The following is a 10,822-nucleotide window of genomic DNA, read 5'->3' as shown; positions in this document are numbered from 1 at the left end:
CTCCACTGACCCCTGCCCTTTCTTACTACTCCTCTGATTTTTTTTTTTTTTTCCCCTTGCCTGTACTTCTCTATTCTACTGTCCTGCTCCCTTTTCTTCTCTCCCTTTCCCTTTCTTCATCTCCCTCTCCCTTTTCTTTTTCTCTCTGTGCTTTTTTCCTGCTTTCTCTTCCTCCTTTTTTCGTCTTCCGTCTCTGTCCTGCAGGCCACTGCAGTTACTTTCCTTTTCCATCTCTTTGTCGTGATCTGCACCTGTCTTGTTTTCTCCAACAATTTCTCTAGCCTGTTGTCTGGTGTTCTTTTTTTTTTTTTTTCATTCTATATCTCACTGTCCCAGGCAGCAAGCTGGCCCTTGAATATGCTTTATTCTCCATAAATGCAGGTGCTGTTGGCAGCAGTTCATGAAACGAGGGGCATCTCCAGCAGATCCTGCAGAAGACAGAGTTGCTGCCTGAGGAGAGCACGCCTCAAAGTGTGCATCGTCAGATTTGCGCTCGCTAGAGAGTATGGGACGAAGCTGGCATTGGCGTCCTGTCCAGCCAGTGTCAGGTGACACCCACTTTGCTGCGCACTGGTTACAGGAGGATCTAGAGTAATACAGATGTACTTCTCAGCGAAGGCAGCGAAGCAACACTTTCCTTTCAAACGGTGAGGCTGGTAAGGAAAGCGCAGTTTGTCTCTGACTGTCTCTATTCCCTTTGTCTCAGGGAGGCTGAATGAAAATGATGACTTCTTGACTGTGTTATCACACTGGGTGAGTAGGTGTGACATGCTGGAGCTGGATACTGAAGTTGAGTACGTGGTGGAATCGATGGATCTGTGTTTTCTGCATGGAGAAGGTAACCTGTCATTCGTTTATTTTTCTTAAAATGAAGCAAAGGACTAGGGAAGGTGGGCTCTTCTTCACAGCGCAGATTTTGATGACATTGTTGGAGTAGAAATCCATCCAAGGGTGGTCCTAAAGTTGGCAACATCAGTAGCATAACAAGAGAGTCTCATGGTTCCACTGTAAAGTGGAAGTACAGAAAGCTGTTCAGCTCGCAGAGTGCAGGCCTGTGTGACCTGGGAATCTACTGATGGACTCTGCCTTATGAGGTGAGATATTTTCGATCGAGCAGGGGGAGTCATCGTGACTTAACAATGTGGTAGCTACACTTGTGATGGGCTCCTGCAGTTTTATCAGCTATCGGGCCCCGGAAGGCCTTCATCCTCCCTCCGTCTCTAGGATGAAAAGGCAAAAAATGCCATATTGTGAGGATGATTGAGTACAATTTTCTGCCGCTCCATAAATAACTTTGATACTTAGTATATGTTAGGAGTGCTTGTGGGAGCTTCAGCCTCTTCTCGAAGCAGTCCCGTCTGTCTAAAGCGCGTGCTTTTAAAAACATCTGTGTGTTACATACATTAGGAACTAAAACTGCAGCTTGATTTTCCTCCTCTAGGGCTGATTTTTCATAATTGCTTCACACCGGTAACAGAAACGGATAGGCCCTGTTTCGTCAGGGTCAGTCCTGACCTGGTTTAAATGCTGCTGCAAAGCTTCAGTGTTTCAGTTTGCAAGCTGTAAAAATACGTTGTTAAAGATAAGAGTGCTTCTTGGAACTTAAGTGGTAGAACCGCCTTCTCAATGGTAGCTTTTGCTGGCTTGCTTTTGTGCAATGTACATCTTTGCCATTGTGATTTAGCGTGCCTGATTGGTTTAGCATACAGACATTGGCACCCGCTGAGTTGATAAACAGGTCTTTCTCACTGTGCCATTTTTCCACTTCCTTTAATTGTATCTTTTTCAGTCTGTAACCACAGTTAATGTCTTTTTTTTTTTAAAAAAAGCACGCTACAGCAGCTTGCTTTGTTCATGTGTTCAAAAGATGTTTGTGGTTGCTTTTCCCCCAGTTGTTGCTTGGTTTTTTTTCCTCTTTAAATGCTTTCTGAAAGGTAGAACTGCATTTCCTTGTAGGGTGCACTTAGACTTTTTCCATGTTATCGGAGTTGTAAGAACATGTCAGTTTCAACACAGAAAAAAGGTCCAGCTTTTGCCACGAGGCTTTTGCCATTAGGGTTTAGCCTAATGTTGCCGAGGAAGCTTTCTTTCTGCTTCCCTCTAAGCCTTACTGTAAAAAAGCAAAAAAGCTGTCATGGGAAAGCCGGTTAAATCGGGCTCGGACCCCAGATTGTCACCGGTTTAATGCAATGAAAGTGTCCTGACTGGACTGAAGCACCCTAAAACACTTTGCGTGCTGCAGCATAAGAATGCAGATGGCTTATCACGCAGTAACTTGGGGATCAGCACCGTTTGCTGCCACTGGCAGAGGCTTTTTTCTTATTCCTTCTGACTGACACGGCAATAGGAGGTGCCTGTTTTGTGGCAGTAGTGCAGCAGCACCATCTCTCGACCCTGCTGCCTCAGACATTGCTTAGCCTCACTGCATTTTGTTTCCTGGTTTTGCTCGGCAGGACAAGTCCTGTTTGGCTGTAATTGCAGGGTTAGAGTGTAATATGAGGAAAGGAGGGTGTTGGCTTAGGAATTTCTGTTCCGCTTGCCACAGTTTTGCCACCAGTATTGCAGTTGGCGAGGTGGCTGTCGGGCGTGGGAATCGCGGGGGTGAGTCTCAGTGTGGGGACAGGTTTGTTGCTGACGCTTCAGCTGTTGGGGTTTTTGAGTTGCTGATGTGTGTTTTCTCATTCTACAGAACCACCTTCATGTTGCGTTCCAGGGAGTGTACTGTGGATGTACAGGAAAGATCTTTCCTGGTGAGACTGTCTATAACCACCGAAGATGTTCGCCAGCTCTGCGCTGAGAAGTTCGAGGTGGACAAGCCGGCAGAGTGCAGCCCGTTTCTTGTTGTCGACGACACCTGGCAGCAGCTGACGGAGCATACCTGCCCTCGGGAAATGAAGGCTGAGTTGCACAGCTGTCCCCAACCCCAGGTCTTCCACTTTGTCTACAAATGTGTTAACAGAGATCTGTGTGGTGCCATTTGTCACAATGATGACTCCACGTTTTAAAAGCAGCAGCTCGTCGTTGGATTTCTGTTCCTCTTGTTAACGGCTGAAAACATCTTTGTTGGCTGGCATTCCTTAGGAGCCGAGACTGGTCTTAAACCAGGATTGCCCAGTAAAAATCCCTTAGCCACATCAGGCATAGCTTAGAAAACCCCATGTAAATCGTGCCCAGGGCCGGTTATGCAGACTATTCCACCAGCGTGTTTGAGCGAACAGCCACAAGACTCTGCTGCAGCATATCATATCGTGGCCCTCGGCAGGTTGTCTGCTGTGGTGTGCAAATGTCTTATTTTTTTTTGCACCTGGCCTCTAGCCACATGTCATTTTGATTTATATATGTGTATGCTAGACAAGCATTGCAGTAAACTGGCTGGTGTTAGCTTGGGTTCGACTTGTCCCATTCAGGGCATCAGTTAACTCAGAATTACCTGGATGATTGATTGCATTCTTCCCTGTTTTTTTTTTTTTTGTTTTTGTTTTTTTTAATTACAGAAAATTGTGGGGGTTTATTATAGACATCTTGCAGCAGTTGCAGGTAGACTGTCAGGGTCGTCTTCTAAAAATATTTTTTCAGCTGTAAAGAATTCTGTAATTATGCATGTGATTTTAACATTCAATATACAAGAATAAGTCTCTTTCGGGTTTTGGCGTATTGCATTTAAGGTCTCTATGGTTTCTCCTCTTTTCCTGTTACAGGTGAGTTCTTGGGAGCTTGTGGTACCTGTAAGAAGGTCGTAGTATTGGCGCTGGTGATTTCATTGCCTTTATCTGAACTGGATGTACTGTTACCTGGGTTAGTGTTTCTATCCATTGGTTTAGACAGCCTTGTGGGTAGGAAGAGGAAGTTGAAAGAAAAGGATGTAGAGAAGGGGCAGAGAAAGAACGCAGAGAACCGAGTTTAGGATTAAAATGTGTTAGTCTGTCTGCTGGTGCAGGCTCCTCTCAGAAAATGAGCCAAGGAGGTTGGTAAGGTGTTTGTAGTTTTACTGATTTTTTTTTTTTTTCCTGGTTTTTGTGGCTATAGGGGTTGGGTGGGTTGGTTTTTTTACAGGCTCTGGGATTTGTGGGGTTAGTGTGGGCTTGTGAGGTTTTTCTGTTGGTTTGTTTTTTTTAACTGGGGTTCTAAGGGGGGGTTTTGGTTCTCTGCCTTTTGAAGGCTTTGGGGTTCTGTGGGTTGCGGGTTTGGGGGAGGGCTAGGGGCTTCTGTGGTGTTTTGAGTTCCCGCAGCTTTTTCTTGTGGGGTCTGGGGTTTGTGTGTGTCTTTAATGGGGGTTTGTGGCTTCTTTGGTTTTTGGGCTTTGTGGGGGTTTCTAGTTTGTGGGAATTCTTTGGGTATTTTGGTTTGGTTTTTCTTAGGCTGAGAGGCTTTAGGAGGAAAGCCTGTTCTGAGCGTGGTGTTCTCCTTGTAACAGAAGCAGGGTCTCACTGTGGCATGCCAGCTGTCGTGGCTAACAAGGGAGCTTTTTTGTTTTGTGTTGTTATAAATATTACAAGAGTTCCACTTTGTAAAATGCTTTTGTGATGAGTTCAGGCTACGTCTTGCATCCATTGAAAGCAGTATTTACTGGGGCTGAGTCTTCCTGTTTGGAGCTGAGGAAGGAAGTATGGATTGAATAACAATGTATTGGTTTTTGACCTGCAGATGGTGGAAGAAAGTGAGGAAAGACTAACAGAAGAGCAGATTGAGTCACTTCTCCAGGCAGTCTACCAGTCTTCTTCCAGGGGATCCAGAAGAACAGCCAAGAGACTTGTCAATGTTGGCTGAAGACGAAGGTGACCAAACCTTGGAGGCATCTCAGCCCAAAGCTGGCAACGGTTTCGACAGAGGAGAACCGGCTAACAATTTTCTGGGTTATACTTGGCAGCAGTTTACTGTTGTATTGGACATTGTTGTAAAATGCCTTAGAATTTTTATTATTCAGAGGTGATGAGGGAACCAGTTGTTTCCAAGAAAGCGTGGCCAAGGCCACTGTTGTTGTGGCATCTTTCCATCGATGGGGCTGGCAGCAGCTGAGTCAGGGCGGTTGGCTCTTTTTGGGGGACTATGGGGTCTTTACAGGGTCTCTTTTTGGTGGGGTCTAGGGCTTTTGGGGGGGGTTCTCTAAGGGGGGGTGTGGGGTTCTTTGAGGGGATCTTTATGGGGTCTCATTTTGGGGGGGATGTGAGGGGCTTGGGGGCGTCTTTAAGGAGTCTCAGGTTTTTTGGGGGGTGGTTAGGGTTCTTTATGGGGTCTGTTTGGGGGGTCTGGGTTTTTTGGGGGGGCTCTTTGGGGAGTTGGGGGGCCCTAAGGGCCTTTTTAGGGGATCGTGGGGGGGCTCTTTGGGGGGGGGGGGTGTCTCTGAGGGGTTCTGGGGGGGTCTCTCTAGGGTCTATTTTTGGGGTGTTGGGGGTTTCTTTGGGGGTCTTCTAGGGGGTCAGGGGCCATGGTGGGGTTCGAGGGCTCTCAGAGGGGTCGCAGTAGGGTTGGGAGGGGGGTTGAATTCGCTGGAGGAGATGGGGGGTTGTTAATGAGCGCAGGTCAGCGGCAGACGGGTAATTAGTGGGGCAGGGGGAGCCGAAAAGGGCCGAGCAGAGGCGGAGAGATACGAGCAGAGGCGGAGAGATACGAGCACTGGCGGAAAGGCCCGAGCACTGGCGGAAAGGCCCGAGCGGGGATTCGAACACGGGGGTCCTCGGTGCTGCCGCCTTGCGGACACGCAGCGGTACTGCGCCCGGGTGGCGCAGCGCACGGAAGCCGCCGCGTTCTGCTGCCTCCGTGCACACTCGCCGCGTTCCTGCGCGGGTGCGCGCAGAGCCCGCTGCGTGCGGACTGCGGCCGGGCGGCGCAGCGCGAGCGGCAGGGCGCTTTAACGAGGGACGCCGCCATTGCGGGGTGGCCGCTCCCTCCCGGTGAGGGGGGGGTTCCGCCGCCCGTCGCGGGGTCGGCCGGGGCACTGTCAGGTCCGGGGAACCCTCGAAGGTGATGGGACTCCCTCGGGGGGGGTCAGATTTTGGGAGGAGGGGCGCACGTGGCGGGGGCACTGTTAGGTGCGGGGATTCGAAGACGGGGTGAGGTCGCCCATCCGGGCGCTGACCGAACTGGTCCCTGCTTAGCTTCCCGAACGGGGCAGCTGTGCTGTGTAGCCCCCCCCCAAGCTCGCGCCCCCAAACGGGGGCCCGGAAGCCCCCCGGCGGCCATTTTTCCGCCGGAGCCGCACGGAGATGGGCGCCGCCATGCCCGGAAGCCCCCCGGCGGCCATTTAACCGCCGGAGCCGTACGGAGATGGGCGCCGCCATGCACTAAATCCCCCGGCGGCCATATTTCCGCCGCAGCCGCACGGAGATGGGCGCCGCCATGCCCGGAAGCCCCCCCGGCGGCCATTTAACCGCCGGAGCCGCACGGAGATGGGCGCCGCCATGCCCGGAAGCCCCCCGGCGGCCATTTTTCCGCCGGAGCCGCACGGAGATGGGCGCCGCCATGCCCGGAAGCCCCCCGGCGGCCATTTTTCCGCCGGAGCCGCACGGAGATGGGCGCCGCCATGCCCGGAAGCCTCCCGGCGGCCATTTTTCCGCCGGAGCCGCACGGAGATGGGCGCCGCCATGCCCGGAAGCCCCCCGGCGGCCATTTTTCCGCCGAGCCGCACGGAGATGGGCGCCGCTATGCCCGGAAGCCCGCCGCCGGACATTTAACCGCCGGAGCCGCACGGAGATGGGCGCCGCCATGCTGAAAGCGATTTTTCCGCCGGAGCCGCACGGAGATGGGCGCCGCCACGCCCGGAAGCCCCCCGGCGGCCATTTTTCCGCCGCAGCCGCACGGAGATGGGCGCCGCCATTCCCGGAAGCCCCCCGGCGGCCATTTAACCGCAGGAGCCGCACGGAGATGGGCGCCGCCATGCCCGGAAGTCCCCCGGCGGCCATTTTTCCGCCGGAGCCGCACGGAGATGGGCGCCGCCATTCCCGGAAGTCCCCCGGCGGCCATTTTTCCGCCGGAGCCGCACGGAGATGGGCGCCGCCATGCCCGGAAGCCCCCCGGCGGCCATTTTTGCGCCGGAGCCGCACGGAGATGGGCGCCGCCATTCCCGGAAGTCCCCCGGCGGCCATTTAACTGCCGGAGCTGCACGGAGATGGGCGCCGCCATGCACTAAATCCTCCGGCGGCCATTTAACCGCAGGAGCCGCACGGAGATGGGCGCCGCCATGCCCGGAATTCCCCCGGCGGCCATTTAACTGCCGGAGCTGCACGGAGATGGGCGCCGCCATGCACTAAATCCCCCGGCGGCCATTTAACCGCCGCAGCCGCACGGAGATGGGCGCCGCCATGCCCGGAATTCCCCCCGGCGGCCATTTTTCCGCCGGAGCAGCACGGAGATGGGCGCCGCCATGCCCGGAAGCCCCCCGGCGGCCATTTTTCCGCCGGAGCCGCACGGAGATGGGCGCCGCCATGCCCGGAAGCCCCCCGGCGGCCATTTTTCCGACGGAGCCGCACCGAGATGGGCGCCGCCATGCCCGGAAGCCCCCCGGCCGCCATTTTTCCGCCGGAGCCGCACGGAGATGGGCGCCGCTATGCCCGGAAGCCCGCCGCCGGACATTTAACCGCCGGAGCCGCACGGAGATGGGCGCCGCCATGCTGGAAGCCATTTTTCCGCCGTAGCCGCACGGAGATGGGCGCGGCCATGCCCGGAAGCCCCCCGGCGGCCATTTTTCCGCCGCAGCCGCACGGAGATGGGCGCCGCCATGCCCGGAAGCTCTCCGGCGGCCATTTTATCGCCGCAGCCGCACGGAGATGGGCGCCGCCATGCCCGGAAGCCCCCCGGCGGCCATTTCCCCTCCGGAGCCGCACGGCGATGGGCGCCGCCATTCCCGGAAGTCCCCCGGCGGATATTTAACCACCGCAGCCGCACGGACATGGGCGCCGCCATACCCGGAAGCCCCCCGGCGGCCATTTAACCGCAGGAGCCGCACGGAGATGGGCGCCGCCATGCCCGGAATTCCCCCCGGCGGCCATTTTTCCGCCGGAGTTGCACGGAGATGGGCGCCGCCATGCCCGAAAGACCGCGGCGGCAATTTTTGCCCCGGAGCCGCACGGACATGGGCGCCGCCATTCCCGGAAGTCCCCCGGCGGCCATTTAACCGCCGCAGCCGCACGGACATGGGCGCCGCCATGCCCGGAAGCCCCCCCGGCGGCCATTTTTCCGCCGCAGCCGCACGGAGACGGACGCCGCCATTCCCGTAAGTCCCCCGGCGGCCATTTAACCGCCGGAGCCGCACGGAGATGGGCGCCGCCATGCCCGGAAGCCCCCCGGCGGCCATATTTCCGCCGCAGCCGCACGGAGATGGGCGCCGCCATGCCCGGAAGCCCCCCGGCGGCCATTTAACCGCAGGAGCCGCACGGAGATGGGCGCCGCCATGCCCGGAATTCCCCCCGGCGGCCATTTTTCCGCCGGAGCCGCACGGACATGGTCGGCGCCATGCCCGAAAGACCGCGGCGGCAATTTTTGCGCCGGAGCCGCACGGAGATGGGCGCCGCCATTCCCGGAAGTCCCCCGGCCGCCATTTAACCGCCGCAGCCGCACGGACATGGGCGCCGCCATGCCCGGAAGTCCCCCGGCGGCCATTTTTCCGCCGGAGCCGCACGGAGATGGGCGCCGCCATGCCCGGAAGCCATTTTTCCGCCGGAGCTGCACGGAGATGGGCGCCGCCATGCCCGGAAGCCCCCCGGCGGCCGTTTTTCCGCCGGAGCCGCACGGAGATGGGCGCCGCCATGCCCGGACGCCCCCCGGCGGCCGTTTTTGCGCCGCAGCCGCCCGGAGATGGGCGCCGCCATGCCCGGAATTCCCCCCGGCGGCCATTTTTCCGCCGGAGCCGAACGGAGATGGAGCCGCCATGCCCGGAAGCCCCCCGGCGGCCATTTTTTCGCCGGAGCAGCACAGAGATGGGCGCCGCCATTCCCGGAAGCCCCCCGGCGGCCATTTTTCCGCCGGAGCCGCACGGAGATGGGCGCCGCCATGCCCGGAAGCCCCCCGGCGGCCATTTTTGCGCCGGAGCCGCACGGAGATGGGCGCCGCCATGCCCGGAAGCCATTTTTCCGACGGAGCCGCACGGAGATGGGCGCCGCCATACCCGAAAGCCCCCCGGCGGCCGTTTTTCCGCCGGAGCCGCACGGAGATGGGCGCCGCCATGCCCGGAAGCCCCCCGGCGGCCATTTTTCCGCCGGAGCCGCACGGAGATGGGCGCCGCCATGCCCGGAAGCCCCCCGGCGGCCATATTTCCGCCGCAGCCGCACGGAGATGGGCGCCGCCATGCCCGGAAGCCCCCCGGCGGCCATTTAACCGCAGGAGCCGCACGGAGATGGGCGCCGCCATGCCCGGAATTCCCCCCGGCGGCCATTTTTCCGCCGGAGCCGCACGGACATGGTCGGCGCCATGCCCGAAAGACCGCGGCGGCAATTTTTGCGCCGGAGCCGCACGGAGATGGGCGCCGCCATTCCCGGAAGTCCCCCGGCCGCCATTTAACCGCCGCAGCCGCACGGACATGGGCGCCGCCATGCCCGGAAGTCCCCCGGCGGCCATTTTTCCGCCGGAGCCGCACGGAGATGGGCGCCGCCATGCCCGGAAGCCATTTTTCCGCCGGAGCTGCACGGAGATGGGCGCCGCCATGCCCGGAAGCCCCCCGGCGGCCGTTTTTCCGCCGGAGCCGCACGGAGATGGGCGCCGCCATGCCCGGACGCCCCCCGGCGGCCGTTTTTGCGCCGCAGCCGCCCGGAGATGGGCGCCGCCATGCCCGGAATTCCCCCCGGCGGCCATTTTTCCGCCGGAGCCGCACGGACATGGTCGGCGCCATGCCCGAAAGACCGCGGCGGCAATTTTTGCGCCGGAGCCGCACGGAGATGGGCGCCGCCATTCCCGGAAGTCCCCCGGCCGCCATTTAACCGCCGCAGCCGCACGGACATGGGCGCCGCCATGCCCGGAAGTCCCCCGGCGGCCATTTTTCCGCCGGAGCCGCACGGAGATGGGCGCCGCCATGCCCGGAAGCCATTTTTCCGCCGGAGCTGCACGGAGATGGGCGCCGCCATGCCCGGAAGCCCCCCGGCGGCCGTTTTTCCGCCGGAGCCGCACGGAGATGGGCGCCGCCATGCCCGGACGCCCCCCGGCGGCCGTTTTTGCGCCGGAGCCGCCCGGAGATGGGCGCCGCCATGCCCGGAATTCCCCCCGGCGGCCATTTTTCCGCCGGAGCCGAACGGAGATGGAGCCGCCATGCCCGGAAGCCCCCCGGCGGCCATTTTTTCGCCGGAGCAGCACAGAGATGGGCGCCGCCATTCCCGGAAGCCCCCCGGCGGCCATTTTTCCGCCGGAGCCGCACGGAGATGGGCGCCGCCATGCCCGGAAGCCCCCCGGCGGCCATTTTTGCGCCGGAGCCGCACGGAGATGGGCGCCGCCATGCCCGGAAGCCATTTTTCCGACGGAGCCGCACGGAGATGGGCGCCGCCATACCCGAAAGCCCCCCGGCGGCCGTTTTTCCGCCGGAGCCGCACGGAGATGGGCGCCGCCATGCCCGGAAGCCCCCCGGCGGCCATTTTTCCGCCGGAGCCGCACGGAGATGGGCGCCGCCATGCCCGGAAGCCCCCCGGCGGCCATTTAACCGCCGGAGCCGCACGGAGATTGGCGCCGCCATGCTCGGAATCCCCCCGGCGGCCATTTTTCAGTCACAGCCGCACGGAGATGGGCGCCGCCATTCCCGGAAGTCCCCCGGCGGCCATTTTTGCGCCGGAGCCGCACGGAGATGGGCGCCGCCATGCCCGGAAGCCATTTTTCCGCCGGAGCCGCACGGAGATGGGCGCCGCCA

At 59.3% G+C, this 10,822-nt stretch overlaps 1 long non-coding RNA gene across 1 annotated transcript; it reads left to right on the top strand.

The window, feature by feature from the left end:
* Window positions 1–757: 757 nt before the first annotated feature.
* LOC311195676 lies at window positions 758–4,705 on the top strand. The gene is made up of 5 exons (XR_014617519.1): window positions 758–838; window positions 2,690–2,927; window positions 3,495–3,537; window positions 3,699–3,795; window positions 4,645–4,705. It is a non-coding gene; the product is annotated as an uncharacterized lncRNA (long non-coding RNA).
* The last annotated feature ends 6,117 nt before the right edge of the window (window positions 4,706–10,822 follow it).

The sequence above is a fragment of the Gallinula chloropus genome, assembly GCF_964237585.1.
Source record: "Gallinula chloropus genome assembly, chromosome: 11".
Taxonomy (NCBI): domain Eukaryota; kingdom Metazoa; phylum Chordata; class Aves; order Gruiformes; family Rallidae; genus Gallinula; species Gallinula chloropus.
Note: the sequence above shows the minus strand (reverse complement) of the source record. Positions and strands in the feature narration are given on the sequence as shown.